Below are 24,871 nucleotides of genomic sequence, written 5' to 3'. Positions count from 1 at the left end.
AATGAAATGCCAAAGGTTCTCATAGTAGTTTTAGCTCAGCATTTTACATATCCAATATGCCGCAAGATGGTGTTTGAAAACAGAAAAAAAAGAAACACACAGAGAAATATTCATACTGAAAATACAATCTTCTCGAAGTGCAATGAAGACAAGCTAATATTTCCCAAATGTCACAATTTAGAAACCTATTCATCTGAGGCATTCACGTTAGAGGTAATGCAAGTATCTGTATTTTAATTTTGCTGAATTCACCACAACTCTGCTATCAAAAAATAAAGTATCATCAGCTCTGTTACATATCACCTGTGCACAACTAGAGCCATTCTGCTTGAGCAAGTTCCACCAGCTTCAGCAGCACAAGATGTACAAGAGTTAATAAAATGGCCTCGAGAAACCGTTCCCTCCTGCAGAGTTATTCACTCCATAGATGTAGAAAGGTCTCAGCAGAAAGTCTGTTGGTTGTGCCAAAATTTGCCTAAAGTTTTCATATTGATTTTTTTCTTCTGAAGATTTAAAACCAAGTACATGGGTTTTTTTTCATAGAAACCTAAGAATTCCACTGGGTTTTAGTAACTTAATGCCCTCTGGGCCCCCTGCGCTTCATCAGTCAGTAATAGTAATATAATGGGTAGCAAGATATTAATATAGGGACTAATCCTGCAGGGCTGTGAGCACCTGCACACCCTTATCTCAGCCCCAGTGAAGCGCTGAGCGTGGACAGCACCAGTCCTTATAGCTCCTGCCAGCACCGAGCGCGGAGCTCCCTGAGGACGGGCTGCTACCACTGTGTGTGACTGGGGTATAAACGTTTCGTTCAGCTTGCAGTCTACCACTCTTTTCTTCCTCATGGCAGACAGCGAGAAGGATTTTTCTTATGAGGGAAGAGTGACTACAACTACCCTTTCCTATTACAAATAGACGAAAAGTAAAAAATAAAAAAAAAACAATCCAGGGAGAGCTCCCAGAAAGAGGAAGAAAGCAGAACCTGCTGTTCTTCGTGCCGTGGCGCCCAGCAGCTCGGGCCGTGTGCCGGCGCTCCGCTGCGCTCTTCAGCAGGCAGCAGGGATGCAGCGGCTAATCTGTTCTAGGACTCCTCCCGGACAAACCCTATGTCCATGTGGACAAACCCTATGCTGTTTGCAGGCTTCGCCACTGCCCTCACGCCACGAGTTGTCCTCCGTCACCAGCGCTGGGGTAGAAGTGAAGGGGGCCAAGGCAAGCTGTTCATCTACCATTTACCATCTGGCATCATCTGCCATTTTTGGGGGGCTTGTTTTGTTCCCAAGAGGCATATCTGTACTCGCGCTAAAAGTCTCCATTAGCTACCATGGGAAAACGGCACTGCGGGAGCTCAGTGCGTGACACGGAGTGAGCAGGAGACAAACAGAAAGGACGGAGAGGAAGAAGCAAGGAAGGGAAGAAGAGGGGCAGGCTTAAATTAAAACTTTCAGAAGTGACCGGCAGCAAGCACTGCTGTTCCTTACCAGCAATTTAGTTGTGCTGACAGAAGGGGCAGGTTTCCAGTCCTCTGTGAAGCAGAGGTTTAACACACTGCAACCCGTTTCCGTGAGCTCTCTCTGCTGCCAGCCTTGGCAGAGCTCCGCCTGGACTCACCACCATCCCCACGCTCCAGCTGGCTCTTGCTACGAGCCGCAGAGAGGGAAGCCTGTTCTGCTGCTGCCCCTTCTGTGCCGGCTCTGCAGAATTTAAATGTCATCAATGTGACACTATTTGGGGAGAAACACAAACAGACCTGGAGTCTCTTACCTCTACCCACAAAGAAAGAAGAGGAAAACGGTTCAGCAAAGCGGCACCTACACTCAGCCTGGCACGTCACAGCGCCGGGGGCTTCTTCACAACTTTGCACTCAGGACTCCTCATGCAATTAAAAGCTCCTGGGAGCTAAACGCCGCTGAAGAAGCAGCCAAGTTCCCCTGCCCAAGCCCACATCTTTCAGGCTTTTGGCAAAGGATCCTATCTTCTCCCCTCCAGGGGTCATTCCAATTGCACGTATCCCTTCTGTTTTATCCCCCGGGACTGGCACATCACAGCGAGGGTGCTCTGAGGTGCACCGAGAGGCACAGGGGGCAAAAGTGCAGAAAAGTCACGAAAGAGGAGAGAGATGCAGAAAATATGGCAACATGGCGAGGGAAGAAATTGACGAGGAGCAAGAGGGAGAGAAAACATGGGGAATAACGAAAACAAAGGGGACAGGAAATAGGAGCAAATTCTCTCTCGGATTGATGGCAGCTCCCGGGCACACTTCACAGCTCGGAAACCACAGAGCACCGAACGCAGGGGCTCCTGCTGAAAGGCAGCAGCGCGCCGCGCAGAACCAGCTGCGAGCCGAGCCGCCCTCCGAAGCACCCCCTGCCAGCACACAAAGGCCTAAGTGGGCACCGGCTGGAGCTGTTGAGACGAGCGAGGCGCGAGGGGGCCGGCTGCCAGCAGCAGGGCCCCGGCGAGCCCGGCCCTCACGCTGAGGAGCGCCCTTGGTGCCGGCGGGGACGCCAGGGCTGGCGGAGCGTCCCGCCGCCAACACTGCGCTCCTTGTTCGCCACAGCGGGAGCACTCACAGCCAGCCCCACATTGAAATGGAAATGGGGCCTTGCGTGGAGAGAGGACGGGGCGCCGGCTGCTCGCAGGCGTGCTGGGATAGCTGGGATACAGGGGGAAAGGAAGGAGGGAAGGAGCAGGACAGCGGGAGGCAGGGGCTGTCCCAGCACACACACACACACAGCGGACATGGAGACAACGCTCCCACAGGTGGGGAGGCAGGAGAAGCCAAATCACCCGGGGAAATAAAGGGAGGACAGTCTTGTTAGCAAGGATGGAGCACTGGGAATGGCCACTTGGCTGCCCTGCCCTGTAGGGAGCCAGTTAAGTAGCAGTGTTCATTGGACGTGACGCTCTCTCGCCCACAGATCCTCCAAGCACATGTCAAACGCAAAGGAGGCCACGCAGAGCCCGTGTGACACACAGATTTAATAACGCAAAGAGCAGGGTAGCCTGCCCATGGTCCTCCAGCAGGCCTCCTGCAGTCTGATAAACCCATGCAATGCTGAGTGCAACCAAGTCTCCATAAATTCCTTCTTTCAAACCACAAAGCCCGTGTATCAGCTCCCTTTTCCTTTTTCCCCGCCTGTCATCTTCTCTTGTGGCAGGTAGAGGTGGAACAAGGTGCGAAGCCGGAGGGCAGTAACACGCAACGATGTAGCGCACGTTCCTGACACCGAGTCCCTCCACACCGCGCAAACGCAGAGGCTCTTCACGCAGGCCGTCTGACTGAGCAACACAGCAACGGAATAAATCACGGCAAACCCCCGATAAATTAAATCTGAATTGGATTAATTAAGAGGAGACATTATGACTCCAATCATGGGAAATGCTACACGCCGACCTGTGGCTTTAATTTCACAGCTGTGCTTGTGCTACCCTGTGGCGCTATCAGTCTAAATTAATTCTAGGTACTCACCCAACAGCCCAGGAGAGAGCGGCTGCCCTGCAGAGCTCAACGTTAGAGGCCCGGGTCTCTTTTCCAGCCTTGTCTTCATCCTTGATCGTTCCTTACCGGATGGGGCAGCATCTCTCCCCAGTCTCAGTGTCCGGAGGCGATGCCAGAGCACACGCAGAACAAGGAACAGAGGACAGAGGAAAAACACAGCTCTCTATTTCCACGGATTCAGGCAACAGACCCAAGTTCCACTAGCAACAGCCTCTACCAGATATCGCTTTCCTACACATTATCTTTCTGTGCAGAACACTGGGAAAGAAACTGGGAAAAGACAAAAAGACAAAACCTGAAAGGGACCTTTAGTTTGCACATTCCTTTCCAGCATGGGGGTGGGGGGGAAAAATCTCTTCGTTGGCACTGGTCATGGAATAAGAGAGAGGCAGTTTCAGAGTAATTCACCAGGACTTACTCTGAAGTTCATTTATTACAGGACAGGATCATCGGCCACAAGAAAATAGGCACAATATACCTCGCTCTGCTCTTTAATTGGTCTTGCCAGGAATCCCCAGTGACATCCACAGAAAAGGTATTAGAAAGGGGAAGGCAGAAAGAAAGAATCAAAGGTGAAAAAATGACCCCCCTGTAATGGTCCCCTGCCCATCTTCACCCTTCGCTTCAGAAAGTAATTGCTCCCAGCATTTCCCATTGGCTCTCTTTCCTAACCGTCTAATAGGCAACGGCAAATACACATGGGAATAAAACTATGGAGAAATACAGGACTTGGCAGTCTCCAAACTCTCCCAGTAGGTATGAAAACCTTCCTCCAAACTATTAAGATAGAGCACAGACTGCCACAAACAGGCACAACACAAATACGTCTTTTCAAGGCTCATCGACGTGCAAAGGAGATTGCTTTGATTAAAAGCTGTGCTTCCACATTGGGAAAGATTAATGTGTTCCACGGAGCAAGGAAACCTCTCCTTAGATGTGTCTCATCTGCAGGAATTAAGAGCCGCTCGCTGTCTGTGGGCCTCTCACCCCACCAGTCCCCTTCTCAGCTTCCGTAGGGGCTCAGGCACAGCTGGAAAGCCTGGAGACGGGAGGGCAGGCAAGGGGAGGATGCTCTCCGATTGCCATTAATTTTTGTAGGAAAAAGTGGTTCGGTTACCCGCCAAGTAACACCTGGTGCCCATTTTAGCCTTTTTACCACTTGTGATTCCTTTGCATACAGCAAGCAATATAAAGGAAAAAAAAAGAAAAAAGAAAAAAAGAAAAGACAAAAACCAACTTTAGCTGCAAGAAGGGCCACTTGCAGCAGCTCTTGGCTGTGTCTTGGGGTGCTGCATCTTGATACAATCAGAGAATAAGTGACAGGAAAGCTCAAAGAGAAAATTATCTTGCTTGCAGACAGGAATGCTCATGCAGTGAACAGCCACCCCTCAAATGCTCATGTACCTGAGCTTGTCTATATGAAGAATTATGAGCAACACGGCACAGCAAAATCCAACTACTTCTCCACGTAATAAGGAATATTTGCAAACACTCCTGTATAGCACCAGGCCAGCTCATTGGCAACAAATGAACTGATGAGGTACCGTGATCTCAGCCAATGTTTCACCTCAGCATCTTATCTCCACAATCAGGAAGTGGAAGCAGGAGAGAGAACTTGCCAAGGGCAGTTATCAGCACTGTGTCTGATCAGCTTCCCACTTCAAATCTACCTGCTGCAGCCCCAGACACCAAAGGGAGCAAGAGGAAGGTGCTCCAACAACTTTCACAGAATCACAGAATGGTTGAGGTTGGAAGGGACCTCTAGAGATCACCTAGTCCAACCCCCCTGCTCCAGCAAGGACACCCAGAGCACATGGCACAGGGTGGCATCCAGGCGGGTTTTGAAGATCTCCAGAGAAGGAGACTCCACAACCTCTCTGGGCAGCCTGTTCCAGTGCTCTGTGGCCCTCACAGCAAAGAAGTTCTTCCTCATATGGAGGTGGAACCTGGAGAGTTAACCTGGAGAGGCGCCCCCCAAGCTCCCTACAATCCCCCCTCAAGTACTGGAAAACGTTGATCAAATCTCCTCTCAGTTTTCTATTCTCCAGACTCGGTCTTTCCTCTCATGCCTGTTGGCTTCCTCACTCTGTACCAACTGCTGTTTGCCCCAGCCCTGAAAAATAACACCCTCTAGCAGGCTCCTGTGCAAATGCCAGCTAAAGAGCATTGGCTGGGGACCTAAGTTCAGGGAGGATAGGTGGTTTTCATGTTCACCAGACCCACCTTGTCATGTTTTGAAGGCATAAGGAAAGGGATCTCCCTCCTCCCTGGGGCTGCAGGGCCAGTTTTCAGAAAGACCAAACATCTACAGCACCTGCTTTGGGACTGAGCAACTCCACTCTGACCCACAGAGAGGCAGCTCATCACTTCAAAGATGAGGTGGCTGTTACTGATATGCCTTCAACAGCAGTGTGGGTGTCCAACATTAGGCTCTCAAGTGAACGTACTGGCAGGAATCCTACTGTCTGGCTTTGCAAACCTCTGGGTTGGAGAGCTCCCACCAAAAGACCTATCACACCAAACCAAGAGATCATTTTCTCCTTAACTTTTGCTCTTCTGAATGAAAACAAAAGCAGAGCACAGCACTTATGCCCAAGGAGCATGTTTTGGTAACGGTCAAAGCAAGCAACTTCCCCACTTCACTCAGCGACCCTCTTCCCCAGTGGCTGCTAAGCTGTGAAAAGATACTGGAAGCACAGGTAATGCAACACACATGAGCTCGTCCGCTGCTTTTAGCAGGCCTTGCTGCCCAAGTGCTCCAGAGATCCCTCCACTTGAGTCATCAGTATATGCTGTTTAAACCACGTGCTGCTCCTGCTCACTCTCTAATCCTTTTGCATTTGCCCATTTACCCACATTTTCAAAAACTGCTTGAAAACATTTCCCTTACACTGGAGTCTTCTCTCCTTCCCCATTTCATTTTTCTTCCTGAAGGAGGGAACGGATTCTCCGTGTACAGCCAGAAGCAATGATAAGGTACCACAGAAGTCTCAAGACGTACCCTGACAGCCTTTACTGGATGGTCCCTCCATCAAAACTCTCCTGCCATTAAACAGGGGACCAGCAAGCCACAAAGAGGCAGTGAGCGACCATCAGACAAGTGAGTTCTTAGTGAAAAAGTGATGGGAAAAGTTTCTGGAACATAACGTATCAACTGCAGTGAAAAGATAAAATGTGCAATCCTTTCTGCTGAAATTTAAACCTCTTTTTTTTTTTTTTAGTTTCATGGCTGTTTATTACTATTAATATAACAATCATTAATAGCTTTTACATTATTATCATGTTAGTATTCATCTCCTTTTTAACTCCTGCTGTGCAAGTTTAAGCCTTCAACAGGGTGGGTTGTAAGCAAACTGTTCAAACCCTCAGGTGCCAAAACTCAACTATTCAGCACAGATGAGGCCAGAAAAGGAAGAGCACCAGACACTGCTAATATATAACTGTCACACACTGGGAAGGAAGAAGGGGGAGAATAACGCTTTTTTTTAAAAAAAAAAATGCCACTATGTTTCTCCTTCTTTTAACCTCTGGGACAAAGAAAAACTGAGCACATATTTAGTTTTCTCTTTTGCCCCATAATAAATGCGCGATTGCAGGTCATCTTTGTGGCATAACTTCAAGCTCCAGGCAGAAGAAAGAAACACTCTGTTCCCTGGGGTTTCTAGGATGTTCAATGCTGTAGTATCCCACGTGCTTCACAACCAAATTCAGCTACTTTTCCAGTTCCTCCACGATAGGAAACTACTCTGCTTGTCCAGCCTGTCCCAGATTCACCCTCCTGCTCTCCTCTCAGCCTTATCAGATCACAGGGACCCTCACAAAGCTCATCGCTGCTCCCAGTCACAATCCCTTTGTGACAGTGTCACTTGTCACAAGCAGAGAAGCTGAGAAAGCCGGGATTGCTTCTGGAAAAGAGGATTCCGGGCGTCTTATCAGTGTATATAAATGCCTGATGAGAACGGGTAAACAAGGTGGAGGTTGACTTTTGTGTTTGTGACAGGACAAGAGGCAGTGGGCACAAACCTCAACACAGGAAATGCCATTTAAACACAAGGGAAAATAAAGCAGAAATGCCATTTAAACACAAGGGAAAATAAAGCATTTTTACAGTGAGGGTGAACGAGCACTGGAACAGAGCCCGGAGAGGTTGCTGGAGTCTCCATCCTGGGAGATACTCAAACCCAGCACAGGCGCAGCCCTGAACAACCTGATGACGCTGCTGGAGCAGGAGGTTGGGCTGGGCCATCTCCAGAGGCACCTTCCAACCTCAGCGATTCTCCTCTGCTTCTGCGGCAGCCCCTGCCAGCCCTTCCCTCACCCCACGGAGCTCCCCGCCACGGGCGCCAGCCTCCATCCAGCTCCACTTGGCCTCCTCCGTTCTCCTCCCCAAGCCCAGCACAGTTCCACACGTGCCGTGATCCTGCAAGCACCCCCTTTCTCAGTGACCTTCCTGTCCAGCTCCTGCCCCACACTGAACATGATCATTCTGTGGGCTGAGGGGGTATAACAGCCCTGCCACCCGTGGTAGCTGCACAGGGAAAAGAAAAAAAAAACAAAAACAAGTGTTTTTCCCTTGCTAAATTTTACATTGTCTCCGCTGAGCACATGGAAAAGCAGTTTTGATTCTTGAAAAGCTTCTGACTTGGCCAAATTGGGGCAGGTTTGCTCAAAAGTGGCAGAAAGCACACCTGTGTCCTGCTGTGTTTCAAGGTATGGCTACAAAACGTGGAGGAAAAGCAGCATCCAAAAAAATTCCTTTTCAAACACAGAAGAACTATTTTTTTGCCCTAATTCTATTCTCAGGAACAAGGCAAAGACAGCTGAAATTTTCCATACAAACTGAGTCTGAATCCAAGCATAGGAAAGGTTCAGGCCCTCTTTTTTAAAATTTGGCAGAACAGTTAAGAGACTCAAAGCACGGGCAGAATAACAACACTGACCACCACAATTCCTCAGAGCCATTGGGAAACTGTTAACCCCATTTACTGAAACAGAGGCAAGCACATAGCTGCAAATATCTGGCATCCTTAAACAAACACCAGCAGAACATCTGAGGTTTTTTGACTGCTGTATTAATGTCTTCTATCCCTCTCCCCACTCAAACTCTGAGCAACACAATGCAGGGAAACACGGCAAACATGGCTCGGATGCCAGCTGAACCTCCTTCTAAAGGTTTGCCGCTACAGTGGAAACCCTGCACCTTCCTTGCCCATCCGACTCCTACATTTGTCTATCGTTCCTGCATAGGGAAGACCTCCAAGGAAGACGCAGATGCTACAGAAGCTAATGGTACAACAGGTGCTCTGGTACCTGGGATTAAGGCCACAAAGGTTTGGGCTTCTGCAGGAGGGCATGAGCACACAAGCCACATGAGCCCCCAGAGTTTTAATAAACCACGCACTAGCCTTACATGGAGTGCAGCCCATAAGATAAAGAATCTCTTCACGGAGTTTCTGAAGTCTTATTCCCAGTCTGTTTGTGTATCTGCACTGATACAAGCTGAGATACATCCACAGAGCACAACACAGCCTTGTACATAAGGACAAGGGAAAAAAAAAAACATTGCGGTCCTGCTTGGCCGGGCCTCGCGCCTGGGCAGTCTTGCTGCAAACCTTTAACCTTATTGTACATAGTCTGTGGTTACAGTGGTAAGAATAATATAGCACTGGCATCATGATTTTCCCAGCCAGCATGCTCCAGGAAGACGCCATTCGCTGACTGGGGATGGAGAGCGCAAGGCCCAGGCTGTGTGCCCGCCGGGGCAGGGATGGGAAACGCGGCCTCACGCTCGCTCTGCTCTTCTGCATTACGTTCGCCAGGCAGCACCTCCTCCTGCCTCTCCCTGCCTCCTGCGTCCGTGGCCGCCCAGGGAATACAACAAAAAGATAATCGTGAAATGCGGGCTCAGGACAAGCAAAAGCAACCAGGGGGAATTAATGGAAAAAAACACATCGCTGACAAGGTGCTGTGCTCCCTCACTTAAAAAAAACCCAAAGTCCCTCTTTCCCAGCAGTGTCCCTAGCCGAGTCCTCAGGACAGCAAATGCAGTCCAAAAATATCACACACCGCCGCATTGCTCCTGCTCTCCTGATGCCGACCACTGCAGGACAGCAAGGACGGCAGCGCGTGGGCCCGGCCTCGCCAGCCGGCTGCTTGCGCCATCGCCCGCCCCGGCACTGCGCGAGCTGCACAGAAACGCAGCGCAGGGGCAGGCCAAAGGCACGCCGCGCGCCTCCCTTCCTGCCCCCCGCACACCTTCCTGTCCCCCGCACACCTTCCTGCCCCCCAGCACACGCTATCAGCACATTTGTGCAGTGACGACCAAAATAGCTGCCAACTCCTCCAGTGGCGTAAGGCACAACTGCTCTGTCTACTTAGCAAACCCCCTGCAGGGAGAGGGGGCAAGAACATGAAGTTTTTGCTTATTTTCCCTTTGGTGCTTATTTACTCTCTGAATCTGCGGAGCCACAGATGAGACCCGAAGTGAAAACGTGCTCACACATACATACCTCCTTGCCCAGCAATGAAGACAGCTTCAGTGGCTGTCAGTCTATACACTTTTAATGGAAAATACACGTATATGCGCGCGTGTGTGCGTGCACATGCAGGATGAGGGAGAGTCATGAGCAGAAGCCATGATCTGACTGTCAGCAGATGACTTTTATTTGCACTCGTTAGCACTGCCCTAGCGCGTGCTAACACCACCCCCTCGGGTAATTTAAATTTATCAAAAAAAGAGAGAGGGAAAAAAAAAAAAGACCGACCGTATTTCTATATTTAGGCGGTTAGGATAATCGGGGTGGAAGAGCCCATCTGTTTGACGTTCACTCCAGCTGCTGTGGATGCGGAAATTTATGTGTTTTCTTTCCCTTTGCCCATTTTGACTTGTCCTGTTTGCCTGTGACAGACACGCACAGCCCACTACGTGTGGTCACGGCCATCCCGCTCGGAAATGCCGCATTACCCCGTAGGAGGCACTGCAGAGCCAGGTGGTCTGTGTCACACCTGGCATTTCTCCTGAGCCACTGCAAAACAATCCTTAATAATAAGAATAAATTTATTAATGCGGCAAAATTATCATTAACAAATCCACGTTTATGATATAGAAAGAGGAGAGAGCTACACAGAAAGCAGAAAACAAGCCAAGATGCATCTCAGGCTTCAGTAAAGGTCAGTTTTGGAAAGGCAGCCTCCCCTCTACCACATTCTCCTTTTGCAGTGTCTCTTCCCCACGTACTGCTGCAGAGCCCTTCATGCACCAGCTCAATCTCCGTGCAACGCCAGCTTGCCAACCGTGGCATCAGCCACTGCATGGAGCCAGAGCCATGCTGCTTTCCAAACTAACCCATTCCGCCCTTTGCGCCTCCAGGCTCTGGCAAAGTGAGCCACATCTAAATTCAGAAGTGGCCTCTGATCATCCAACTCCCTGAGCTGACCGGGCTCTGGTCTCCAAAGGAGAAGGAAGCAATTGCCTCAAAGACTCCTTTGCAAACGTTCCCTTGTCTTCCCAACCACACAGAGCTGAAACATCCTATTGATTTCCACGTGTGCAAGACTGGGACCTCAGCACCTGAGGGACAGTGAATGTGTTCACAGCTCCAAAAGCTTTCCCTTGGATAAAACCCTGCTCTGGTTTATGTCCTGAAAGACTCTTGCTTACAAGGAGTTGATGGAGACAGATGACCACATTTTGCAGGCTTATCCTTATGGTATATCTGGTCTGGTTTTCAGTATAGAGAACGACTTGGATGGGTTCCTGATTAAGCCCACTGTGGCTCTAGAAACAACATTTTACCTCTTTCAATCTCTGACTGAACACGCACATAAAAAAACCACCACCACCACCAAAAAAAAATGGTTATAAGCATGCTGTATGTCAATTAGTATTTGCAGAAGCTACTCAGTAATTTCAAGTAAGTAGAAAGCAAAGAAACCACAAGTTGTCCACAAACAATGGAAGGATTCAAAGAAATGGAAGAGGAATTCATTAAATAAATAATTTGCTATAAATTATTCACCTGCCTCTAATCTTACTACCACTTAAGACTATAAAATTCATGCCATAAAAGATACAGGATACATAACAGGGTATCGTTAACTTATGCATTTTCCAGCACTGCCACATTTTGACTGTCCAGCTGTATTACTGCATTAAGATAGCCCTTTGTCCTTAATCTACTCTGACCGCTACACATTTCTGTTTTAAAAGCCTGGCTAAGGAGACTTGTGCTGATTTTAGACTGCAGTTTGATTTTCAGCTCCAAGAACAAACTGCACCTCAAAACCCAAAACATCCTCTTAATAAGTTAGACCAAAATCAATGGAAGTCTTAATGCATTTGGCTGCATAATTCCAAGAGATCTCCACAATTTAGGCCTATTTCACATAATTTCAACGTGGGGGGAGACAGATACTTTTTTTTCATCCGAAGAAGGGATGACAGGCAGGAAGTGGTCGTTTCCCCATCGATGTTCCCATCTGACCTACTTTTTTCCCCTTGGTTTGGGACCCTGGCAAGGCCAGTGCCTTGGGGCACCTGCCAGGTGGGGTGCCAAACGTGCTCTCAGTACCAGGATCGCCACTGGGAACACCTGGAGTTATCCACCTTCCCTAACCCCAACCTGTTGCTGGCTTCCCAGGCGGTTTCCCCTCTCCATGCCTCACCTTCCCTATCTGTCAAAGGAGAGAAAAGATGGCTTTTAATTCACAGAGAGCAGACAAATGAGCCACAGACCATGAAGCTTCATAATAGCTGTTGACAGCCAAAGGGAAGAATTCCAGAAAGAAACATAAAACACAATCTATTATTATCTTTAGCCACAAAAAAAACCCACAAAAAATCCCAGAAGGGGCTCTCGCATACACCCAAAGATGAAGACAGCTTCTTCATCTTGCTTTGTGTTATGACATATTCAAACTGCCAGTCACATTATGCTACTTGTTTGGTCTCTCAGCAGCTGTTTTATTTTTTCGTACCATATTTGTTTACTTTTAATTAAAATGCTGGTGATTGTCACTGGATTTCTATGTTTGTGGGAAACCAATGCAAGCTGCAGTTACTTGGTTATGGAGGAAGAGAGTGAAAAATGACTGCTTCTTGGAGCTGCCAAAATAATCTAGTTGCCTCCAAGGTGAAGGTCGCCACTGCTGTTGCCAGCGTGTTGCAATTAAACGCAGCCCCCCCATCATCCACCCGCGCTTCAAAACGAGAGCAGAGCTGGGTTTGCCCCACGCCGTCACTCTCAGCCAAGTAGCAATAGGCTTAACCTATGGCCCAGGGAATGCCAGGTATATTTATCAAGTCCTGGCACAGCACAAGGTAGCTGTATACTATCTTATTTCACATATTAGTACCCAGTGGATATTTCTGCAGTGCTTTACGAGAGCTTCTGTGCAGGGGGAGAGGAGGTAAAGGCTCCAGTGACACTGGAGACCACTCGAGGACCCCCCTGCAGGCTCCCAACCCAAAGGCCTCGAGAGCTCAATGAGCTCTAGCAAGGCACTTGCTACATCAAAGCCAGAGAGAACAGCTATGGCATCGCTGACGTGAGGAACCATGGAGCAGCTTCCTCTCCTTGTTCATCTTCAACATAAGATCATATCAGATGGGCTTTTTAAAAGGGAACCGAGGGAACTGAGTGCCTAATTCCCACAGGTACCTTGGAAAAGTCCAGATTTAACAGACTTTTTATTCTATACATTCTTCTTCCAGAGCAAAGTCATAGTATAAATGGAGGGTGGCTAACAAGGAGGAACTGGATATGGCCAGATGGAAAGAAAAAAAAAGAAGGTTCCCTGGAGCAATGAGGATAATCCTTTAAAATGCAGGAGAAGCGGATCCACTTTCCTCTGTGGCACTGTCCTGGCTAACACATCTCCACCAAGCACCACAGAATTCACACCTAAATGGCCTGTTATGCCGCAGAGCCTCCCGCTCTTGCAGGGAGCCAGACTTCCCCCAGAATAACTGTGTCCTCCAGCTGCAGACGGCTGCGGGACTGTCCGATCACCCCTGCGGGACGCGGGGCAGGGGCAGCGAGCAGGTGCCTGCAAATGCACCCCCCTTCCTGGCACCCCTGGGCCTCCTCTCTGGCTGTCCCTGCAAGCCCCTCCGCAGCCTTTCACGGTGGGCGTCATGAAGGGAGAACAACTGCACGCGATTCAGGCATTGCAGGTTTTCTTTAGAGACTCCAAAATCAATAGCCATGCAAGAACCTCTGCCATTAACCCAGGAGGCACAGGAGTGAGCGCAGCACTGACCAAACCAGCAGGCCCGCGAGGAAAGCGCAGGATGGGCAGTCAGGAGACGCAGGCCGCAGAGCACGACCTTGGGCAAGGCAAGGCACCACCTATCTCTGAGCTTCCATTTCCCCATCAGGCCAACACAGAGAGTGATCTAGATAACGTAGCTGCTATCTAAACCCCTAGGGAGGAACAATATGCAGAGGTTAGCATTAAAAATGTGGCAGGGCGGCATGCAGCGTACCCATGAAAGGCTTCAAAAAACCTGTGGGTCTTCGTTTCCTTGCTTTGCATCTCCTTCTACAAAGTGGGTATTCAAGCAAACAAATCTAAAAAAGATCCCTTCCTACAAGGGCAGTTTTTATCAGACGCACACGCCAGTGTATGAAGACTGTGCCCCGTATATTTGTATCCCTGTGCAAACAACTACCAACTTCTGTCGGCGACAGGAAAACGGTAGCCAGTGTTAGGGAGAGGGGAACACACAAGGAAGGTCAGAGTCCACCTGTGGCAAGAAAGAGGCAAGGAGCCAGATTTCCAGGGCAAATTCAGCTACGAAACAAGTTCTAGCACTGGCCATACTCAAGGAGGTCAAGAGTCAGTGGCAAAGCTCTCATGGACTTGAAGTAGAGCTTCACCGGGCACTAGATATCCACAGGACCCATCTTTCTGCATGCCAAACACGGCATTTTAAGCCCCAAACAAGTATAGGACACTGCTGCAAAAGCAGCTGTCAGGACAAGACAAAACCCCTTTTCAATCACTTTATTTCACTGTTGTTTTGGCCTGCCACACTATGCCCTCTTCCTCCACTAAGATGCTGCAGGCACCTCATCTTCATCTGCTGGACACCCCTCTGTTGCCTGAAGCACTTGTTTGCCTCCGAAGCCTCGCACATACATCCCACTCTTTCTGCTGCTGCAAAACATTGCCAGGAAATGCAGGGAAATGGCAGCACAAAGACCCACTGGCGGTGGCTGGGAATGGAGCCCACATGCCCCAGTGCTTAAACGCCCCTCAAAAAAAAAGAGGAAGAAAAAAAAAATAGCCTTTCCCCAGCAAGCTTTCTTTCTTCCCTTACAACTGCATCCTCGCTGCTGAATTGCAGCCTCAGAAAAAGGGAAAAAAAAAAAAAAAGAGAGAGAGAGAGAGAAAAAAAAGGCCCAGGAGGCAGCCAGGAAACCCACCGTGCCTTGGCTGTGCCGTGCCGTGCAGCTCCTTCTGCTGCAGTGCCTTGGCAGGCGCCCCTCGCTCTGACTCAGCACCTCGCCGGCACCTCCTGCCAAGGGCGCCCGCGACGCGCGCTCCCGAAGGGCTCCGTGCGACGGGGGCCTCCGCTGCCGCCCTCCGCCGGCGCCGCTGCCCCGCGGAGGGAGCCCGGCGGGGGGATGCGGAGGAGGGCCAGGGGAGGCGGATGGGGCGAGCAGGGCCGTTCTGTGGATAAGCAGGCGTTCACTGTCAATCCGGGACGCAAAACTGCCGTCTTAGAGTGGGGGGCGGGGGGCTGAAGAGACTGTAGAAATAGGGACAAGATCAGCAAGAATAGATGAGACGATTGAAAACAGGAGTTTTTTTTAAAAAAAGAAAACATCCTTAAGAAACTAATGCACAGCAGTCCCCGAAGAACAGGCAAAACTCAGCGTTGCCGCAGCTGCATGCAGCCGAGAAGCGCAGCCCCGCGCTTGGTGTCGCAGGCATCGGCAGCGCGGGAAGGACGCGCGGGCTGCGGCCGAGTCCCACCACAGCGCCCAGGGCACACCAGCTGTTCCTGGGCAAGGGGAAGGGCTGCCCTTGATGAGCGAAGGACATCACGATTCTGCAGACACACGGAGGCTATTCTGTCCCTCTGCCAAGGAGCCAAGGTCCTCTCGAGCGCTCCCGAGACGCAGCCAGAAAGCCAAGCTGGCATCCAGCCTAGCAGCTCCATACCCAAGGAAGACGCTCAGACATTATACTTTTCAGCTATACATTTTTTCACATTATACTTTTTTCCTTGGCCTTCTGCAAAAGAACAAGCTTGCCCACTGGGAAGCCCCCTCTCCACTTCCCCATGGATCCCACAGGGTACAGACCGCACAGGAACACGGATCGGCGCAGACCGGGCAGAACTTGGACCAAGCAGCCCTAGGGAGCCGCATGCTGCAAGGCAGCGCGGCAGCAGCTCTGCATAGTGCGGGAGAGGGACGAGAGCTATGCTGGCAGACGGTTAAAATGCCCAGCATGTCTCCTAGCGCGGGGCTGCACAGCTGCAACATTCATCAGCGCGTGATGCACTGCCCGGAGAGCCGGCACGCGCGCAAGGACAGAGACACTGGAGCGCGAGATGAGTAGGACACAGCCCTCGCCTGTCTGGGCCAGCCTGAACGGGGAGAAAAGTTAGCTAAAGATCAACCCAATCTTGCTGGATTCGCCTCCCGCTCAGGGAGAGGCTATTTGTGGCACAGTGTGGAGGGGAAGCAGAGAAAGTCAAAGAAAGCAGCAATAAAAGCTGAGCTCAGCAACATGTGGAGGACTCAGCAAAGAGTCACAGCAGGGCACGCGGTGCCGTCCTGCAGCGTCTTCGAGAGTGGCGCAACCTGGGACAGACAGTCCTAGGGCACCAGAGACCACATGGTGAAAAAAACCACGATGTAAAGAGTAACCTGAGTCACAAAGCAGCCGCGACCGCTGCACAATCAAATTTAACATCCCTGATAGAGAAAGGATCTCACAAGTCAGCAGCCCAGTCCCCGAGTATTACAGAAGATGACAGCAAGCAAGCTGGCCAGAACTTGACCAGCTAACCCAGGAACCCTAACTCCAAAAGCTGGAAATGTAAAGTTGTTACACTCAGTATGGCGCTTACTTGCATCAGCAGAGGCACTGGGAAGGTATTTGGTACCTCTGAACAAAAAGCTGCTGAGAAGCAAGGAAATGCATTTGATGGTCAAACCGAAGGCACAAGAAGTCATTCAGTTTGAGCAGGCACTTCCTAAGGTGGCAGCTAGGACAGCTGAGAGGGAATTGAAGGCCAAACCGCACGAGTCGAAAAACAAATAATCATTTAAGCATATTCAAAGGACAAACTTAGAACTGCTGAACATCAGGGGAATAAAATGTCCAAAGCGGCTGTGCTGCTAGCAAAGATATTGAAGTTTTTGCTAAGCCAGGCATTCCTGAAAATCAGAGCCCCTTTCCTTCAGAGGAGGTTCAGGCTACCCTGGATGAGGCAGCAGGGTCACTAAACTGGTCAAATTCCCTTAACCCCTAAACAGGAGACAAAACAGCTTGATCTCTCTTCAAAGGAACATGTGCCTCTTCAATCCACTCAAATTTGGGGAAGAAAAGGTCAGGACTAAGTGATTAATTTTCCCTCACTTCAAAGTACGGCTAGTAAACCATTCCGGGCAGGCGGCCAGCCCGGTGCCACCCCCGTCGTGCCGCCTTCCCACGCTGCCTGGGCCGTGGCCTCCGCGATCCCGGGGGGCTGCCAGGACACCCAGGTCCGGGGTGTCCCCGAGCCCAGAGACCCAGTTGGCACCCAGGCTCCGAGGGGTAGCAGCCCTTCTCCCCCTGCCCTTGCACTGCCCCCAATTACTAGGGATTACGCTCAGGTCTCATACCAGCCCTGGGGTGGTTTAATCTTTTCCTTAATATCTGGAAAAAAGGGACAGCGAGTTGGCAAGATGATTTGGGCTGGCTGAGACAAAAGAAGATTGCAAGAGACTTCCAAGGGATCTAACCCGGCGAGGCAAGCGGGCAGCGTGAGGCGAGATGAAATGCAAAGTTATCAGGCAGGCGGTAATACAAACTTGAGAGAATAATCTGAGCGACTCACATACGATGGGGCTCTAATTTAACTGTAATCACTTGAGGAAAATATCTCGGTATCACTGTGAACAGCTCAGTGAAAACATCTGTTCAGCAACAGCAGTGGGCAACAAACAGACAAAAAGAAATTGCTGTTAGGGCATCTGAAGACTGAAGCAGAATAGGATGCTGGAAGTATTAAAATGCCACAGTGAACACTGATAGCACAACCTCAGCGGCAATTATTGTGTGTAGTTATCTCATGTGAATGTATAGGAGGGATGGAAAAGTTTCATTATTCTTTAGTAAGGTCAAAAGAAACTTCCAAGCACACTTAAAATTTGGTCTACATGACCTAGAGAGGAGTTAGATAGAGAGAAATTACCAAGTGGGTATCAAGAAGTGAATTGAGTGCTTCTATTAATTCCCCCCCTCCTTTTTTTTATTTCATCTGAGAGACAAAAGGCTGTTCAATACAGCCAGAGAACAGGAAACATGGCCAGAAGACATAAAGGAACAACTCTACTTTTCCTTTCCCTCTCTGTCTGTCTTCTTCCTGCTGGTTTTGAGCGCGACCCGTAATTCACCACCAGGAAAGATTAGCACGTCATCAGCAAAGAGGGAGTTGCTGTTACTGCACAAGGCAGTAATACAGACACCTCACCTGCAGCCTGCGCAAACCAGGGGTGCAAGGTCTCGCCATCCGGCAGGATTTCAAACCCTCCGACAGGTCAATTCCACGGGCTGCAAGACAGGGCTCAGCTGCCCCAGCTCGGCCTGGTTGCTGACACGGAGAAACTCCAGCGCCTCTTGTTTTCTGCGTGGAGAGGGGCACCTGAACTGGCTTTTTCTCAAAATGTGGAGCAGAAGCCCAAAGCGCAGCGGTATCCGAGGGCAGCTCAGACACTGCCTTTTTCCTGCTGATGCTTGTGAAACAGAACCCACTCACACTCTCGTAGCAATGTCAGCTCTTGAGGATGCGAAGACAAAAAAGAAATGCAGAAGCTTTTATCTGTAGACGATCTGACCCCTCTAATGTAGAAATCCACCCGCACGCGGCTTCGTGCAGATACGCAAACGCCCCAGCACTGCTGCACTGCCAAGAGGTGAGCTGGGGCTCCACGCACGCACACCTAACAAATGGCTCTGCTCAACTATTAATCCTGTGTTGACTCTTTTCCAGCGAGCGCTCCAGAAAAGGAAACAAAGATTAACAAAGGGGCTATATTTCTTTCATACAAAACTGTCTTATTTTGTACCCCACGTTCTGTTTCTTTAGGTGCAAACCTTGTTCCACAATGTGGTGAATAGGGAAAGGACAGGGGCAGCACCATGTAGGTGCACATGGTGCTGGCATACACGTGTCAACACTGCAAACATAATGCGCAGCAACCATGGGCAAGTATCACCAATTGCTGCCAGCTGGATTTTAGGACTACTGCATTTAAAGACCCCTTAGGAAAAAGAAAAAGAAAAGGAACAACTTCAGCTTTTAGAGCTACTTCCACTAATCTAATCCTTACCACACTTGGGATGTTGTGTAAAATCAGAATTGTATTTCAACAGAAAAACAGGGGGAAAATGGCGGAGAATACAGAAATATCAAATATCCCATTCAAGCATTTTTTTGTTTTGGAGTTCTCACAACCAAGTTCCTTCTTGCATAAGATTTTTTTTTTGAATTAAAATAAGAATTCACACACACAAACACAACATTGATTGACCTGAAATGAAATTCCTCTGAGAAATTTCCTTTCAAAAATGTCAAAGAATGTAATTTCTATTTCCATTCAGCACTAAATTCCTCAATTCTGATGCAACAGAAGGTTGGTTCTTCATACAGCTCAAGCAATGAAAAAAAAAAATGAAAAGAAGCAAGAATGGTCACAGGCGACCTCCAAAACTGAAGAGATGACAACATGTAAGGGGAAAAAAGTAAAAGCAGTTCACGGTGCATAATTATGAATAGTGTTCTGCTTTTCTGGTGCATAAGACACAAAACATTTGTAAGAGAAAAGCAGAGTGGTGCAAGACTGGGAGCCCTGCAACTTTGACACAGCAGATGCTGTGTATGACAGCAACTAACTGACTTGATCTCCATACACTTCACTTTTCCAAGCCATAAATCAAAGTGACTTCCTTAATAAAGTGATTTTAGAGACTCTCAGTTAGCTAATGTTTGTAAATGACTGTCCAAACATAAGGTAGTATTAACAAGGGAACCGTCTTTGTTACCCTACTGCTTGTTAAACAACCAGGAGCTAAATTTCTCTCTGAGCATTTACAAAAGGGAAGGCAGCATTAATGCTCCACAAGGAGAAAAACTACAAAGAACAGATTCTCAGTGCATGCACTTCTCCTTGAAATAAACTGTGTTAAAAGCACTTTGCTTAAAAAGCACAATGATAGTAGCATCCTGCTAAATATAGATGACTCACCACAATTTAGTAGTGAACAACCCTAAAGAGCACCATTACAGTATTGCTTAACCTGCTGCATAAATTCAAATATTCTCCTGTGGTTACAGCTTGGACCAAGCCTCTCAGGACTATCCGCATACACTGACCTTCAGTGGGTCATGAAGCCTCTCTGAACTTCCCTTTCTCCATCTATACTGCTGATTATAATTACACAAACTCATCTTCCCAATGGAAGCATTAAAAAAAAAAAAAAGATTTCTAAGTTTCTCAACAAGTTGTTTATGCCATACTTGGTGCAGCCACACTGCTACTGAAGAGCTAAATATAGCTCTTCTTGAGACACTTTGAGATCCCTTGGAGAGTGCAATTTTACAAAGGCAAAAAAAACACATTTTAGTCAAACTGAAGGAAAAAAAGGTAACGAATGAGTTTCCCACTTTACAAATGCAAAAGGTAATTAACACAGCTGTGCTTACCCCTGGGGACCAAGGTCAGGTTGCAAGCAAAGTGATTTATCTCCATGTCACAAAACCACACAGCTTGGCACAAATGGCACTCCGCTCCAAAAATGCCTAAGCACGGAGGAAGCGCAAGGGACTGCTACAGTCCTCTCCTGCTCGGGCTGAGGACCTGGAGCAGAGCTGGGAAGAAAATGCGAATGAGCAAAAGGGTGCTGCAAGACCAACCCGTACGAAAATCCGCAGACCAGGTGCTGCACTGATGCAGTCCTGCCAGACCCCCAGTTTGCTGAGATCCAGCTACCCACAGCACAAGATAGTGACATCTCACCTGTTGCCATACTACATCACAGGAGTCAAACACCATTCAGTTAAAAAAAAAAAAAAGAGTAATTAAAATAGTTCTCTGGTTGAGCTGTATCCGATGTGATTTCTAACGCATTTTAAAATTTACAGTATGCTATTTCAGGCTATGCGGCAGGATTGATTCGCCATCACGGGTTTGGATTCAAAACTCTTCAGCAGAATTCCCTCCCATCCTTCTAGATAGTTCTTTAGAGACTCTGAAAAATATTATTTCCACAAAAGATATTACACTCATGATGCTTTAGAGGGAAAACCAAGACTGCCTCTGCCCCAAGAGTATTCAATATGGGTATCATAAACCCTGTGAAAGCAGCCATCTAGCTCTTGTTAGAAAAGAATCAGCATTTGTGAAAAGTTGTTATTTGACAAATTACAAAACACAAGAAAGTGAGTCTGTAATAGTTGAATGACATTTCACTACAAACTCTGACTGTACTTCACCACAGACATAAAGTGTACAAATGACAAAATGACCTCCAGGGACTTTTCTTGCCTGCACATTTTTCATTCGTTTGGCATTAAACATTTCCGCCAATTATACACTTTTACTCTTTCTGATCCTTTAACTTCTGAACTTTTCAGCCTACATTTAGCTCCATTCTACCACCAGTTACCTTTCCATCTTTTTTTTTCCTCCCCTAAACCAACTGAAAGTATCAGAAGGAAAAAAATCATTCTTCCAAATCCAACTTTGCAATTCAGAATAGAAATACACTTACTGTTTCCCTGCAAAAGTTATTTAGAACAAACTCTCCCATTTTTATGGCAGCTTGCATGAGTGCAGGTCTGTTCCTTATGCTTCATGAGGGGTTTCTTTCCAGTTTCAAGAACAACCGAAAAACTTATGGGTATACTGACAGGTAACACAGAAGTGACCATGTACCATAGTTATTTCCATCTACTACTAGCTCCTAAGGACTCTTCTTAAGATTAAAAAAAAAAAAAGTCTAGAGAGACAGATGGTACTTTCAGGTATCCTTAAACCTTAAAGAAAGTGCAAGAAAAAACATTATGTTCCTGCATACAAATATGTTATGCAATGGTGTGTTTACGTGGCTGGTACTCTCCATTATCATTGTCCCAGTATATCCTCAACCCAGAGTCAATCTTTTCTTCTAAAGAGACAATAAAAAGCCTCTTTAATTTTACCCTTTCATTTGGTCACTGTTATATGTTTTAGCACAGTTATCATACTAACAGAAACACTCCACCACTTAAGCGTTTGTAACTGCAGTAGGCATGGTATTTTTCTGTATCTTTGCAATGTCTGCAACCGAAAAGCTGGGGCACTGGGAACCCAAAAGTGAACTTCACTGAACACACTTTGCAAACTCTGAGAGGTGCAAAAAGTAAACAAATAGCATGAAGTGTGAAACAGCTTAGATTATCCGTTCCAGTTAAATGCTAATCAACTTTTTATTTCCCGCAGTTTCTCTCTTTGAAGCCAGCAGGTGAAATTCCCAGCAACTCGCATTCCTAAACACTTTCTGAAAATAGGACTTGGGGTGTCTTTGCATGTGAGGCGTTCCTGAGAAGTTCACTGTATCCACTACGCACATTGGTCCCGTGCAGAGAGGAAGAGCTTGCTGCACCTCGCAGTGGAGTCAAAACCAGGCACAGCCACCAAACCAGCCGGATCCATCCCACTCCACACTGCAAGGAAGTCTGGTCCAGACCCTGCTGAGATCTGCACACGTGACGTTCATGGCTTTCTTGTGGCAGATCCCGTTACGTTTCGCTGCCCTCCTGTTCTGCCAGGGGGACACTGCCCGGCTCCCAGGTTGTGAGGGATCCTCCCATGCTGCCGGGCGGACAAAACTCAATGAACCTGCATGGTGCTGGACCCGCGCACAACCCAGCAGCCCTCACAACGTTACGTGGTGGATCTCCCCAAAACACAACAGGGCTGGCCTGCTCTGAACGCTGCCGCCGCGGAGTGGCGGAGCGGTTGCGTTGGGAGGTTACCGGCCATCAGACACCGCCATCTCATCAGCAGATGAGCCGGGACGCCTGGCGCTCCGGAGGTGCCTCCGTTGCCCTCATGGCCGCGTGCCGGGGGGCTCCCCAGCAGAGCGCTCCGCGATGGCAGCAACACCCGCCGCACGCGAGCCCTCACCTCTCCACACACACAACCGGCTACACGTACACCGTCTTTGAGAAGGCGCTCTGTCTCCCCACGTCCCCAGGGCAGGCCATGGCCACAGCAGTTTGCCACACGCGCGTCAGTTGAGTCAGTTGAGCCCGTCATGGCACCGCACAAACTTCCCAGCCGCCTCGGGGCCTCGAGCGCGTGCCAGAGTTTTCCCACCCAGGTGAGCTGCCCATGGACGCCAGGCCCGGGCTCGGGGGCGTGAGGCGAAGCCAGGACGCACTTTGCAGCAAGTTGCACCGCACCGTTAGAAACGCCGCGACGACTGGGACGTGGAGGGGAGGCAGCAGGAGCAGCCCGAGGGAGCAGCGCTCTGTCCGCACGCCTGCCTGCAGAGCAACCGCTACGGCATTTCTGAGCATCCCCGGCGGGACCGGCACCAAAACTTCCTCATCCTCCTCATCCTCCTTCCCCACCGCGGGCACCGCATCCTGGCCCGGCCCCGCGGCGCCCCGAAAGTTGCGGCGAGCGCCCCGCTCCGCCGCGGCCCGAGCCGAGCGGAACCGAGCCGAGCCGAGCCGCGCCGCTTGGGCCCGGCGCAGCACTCACCTCGCAGCGCCAGGAGCGCGGCCAGGGCGGCCGGCACCCAGCGCCCGCCGCCGCCGGGCCGCCGCCGCGTCATGCCGGGCCGGGCGAGGGGCGCAGCGGGCTCCGGGCTGCCGCCTCCGGGCACGGCGGCCGCCGAGCGCTGCCTTCCCCCGCAGCCGCAGGTGCCGCCCGCCAGCGCCGCCGCCGTCCCGGGACCGCCCGCTCGCGGCGAGGCTCCGCCGTGCCCCGCTGCCGGCAGCCGCGGACGGCGCCAGGCGCCGCGGCCGGCCCGAGAGCGCAGCCTGGCGGCCCCCGCCCGCTCCCGCACCGCGCCCGCCGGGGCCGCGCTCGCTGCCGCCCGGGCGGCCCCCGCTCGGCGCCTGCCGCCTCAGGCCCCGGCGGCGGCCCCGCATCCCCACGGGCCTTGGCAGCACGAGGGGACCCCCCTGCCCAGGTCTCTGAGGGGACGGAGGGGGCCGCTGTGCGCGGCGAGCGGCTCGGGGTGCGCTGCAGGCACGGGGCGCTCCCTGCGCGCGCGCTGGGGGGTCCCTTGTCGCCAGTGACATGTCATGCACGCGGGATAGACACCTGTCAGGGACCGCTGCGGATTGAGCTGGGACCACCACGGACTGCGCTGAGGGGTTTTTGAGGAGAACGAGGCGGTTCTTGTAGGCCGGGGTTAGCACTGCGGTGAAACACGGGGATCACCAAGAAGCCATATGCCATTTAGGGTCATGAGCTCCAGAAATGGCAATTCTTGAGGCTACACGGAAAGGCAATCAGTCAAAATCCAGCAAACTAGATATCCAAAGTGCATGGAGAGGGTGGGGAAGAAGGCAAGGGGGGCCCTTTATAAGTTCATGGCGGTCAGATGGGGAAAAGATCAAAGCCAGGAGCTCCCATGCTGAGGAATACGTGTCTATAAAACACTCCGTGTGCATCAAATCCATGCGCGTGCCCAGCAACCTGTCCAGGTCTGAACACACTTCATGACAAGAATGCTAGTTCAGCACTGTGAAAATAAGCAGTTTGCTTAGGAGTATCTTCAAACAGTGCAGCAAAGGGCATGACAGTTTTGTTCTCTTCCCCACCTCAGGCTTTCTCCCCACCAAAGCATAACTGTGTAGCCTCTGTGGACAGCCGATACACCCTGGGAAGCTTCTCCCTACCCCTCCCTGTCAGAGACCCTGGGAGCATCCCCAGGTCCTGCCTACACTACAGCTCTGTGGGGTTTCTGACTCATCAGCTGCCCCAAATACTGCATGGATCCATTAGGTGTCTGTGAGCTCATTAAAATAAAGGAGAAACGGCACCCCCTAGAGTGAAGAAGACAAGACAAAGCACCTGGGGTAGCAGAGCAGGAATGACTTTCAGCAGGAGGAGAACAGCTAGTGACCTAGTTTAAGCCCAGCAT

General features: G+C 49.9%; 1 protein-coding gene across 1 annotated transcript in view; it reads right to left on the bottom strand.

Annotated features, from left to right (window-relative positions):
* The window catches only part of IGSF11 (immunoglobulin superfamily member 11), a 101,697-nt gene extending 78,169 nt beyond the window's left edge, over window positions 1-23,528 (bottom strand). The window contains exon 1 of the mRNA XM_088527277.1: window positions 23,479-23,528. The gene's annotated coding sequence lies outside the window, so the exon portion shown is untranslated. The remainder of the gene's footprint in view (window positions 1-23,478) is intronic.
* Window positions 23,529-24,871: the final 1,343 nt, after the last annotated feature.

The sequence above is a fragment of the Tinamus guttatus genome, unplaced genomic scaffold (genome assembly GCF_059628265.1).
Source record: "Tinamus guttatus ecotype Peru unplaced genomic scaffold, ASM5962826v1 Tinamus_guttatus_pri_ptg000272l, whole genome shotgun sequence".
NCBI lineage: Eukaryota > Metazoa > Chordata > Aves > Tinamiformes > Tinamidae > Tinamus > Tinamus guttatus.
Note: the sequence above shows the minus strand (reverse complement) of the source record. Positions and strands in the feature narration are given on the sequence as shown.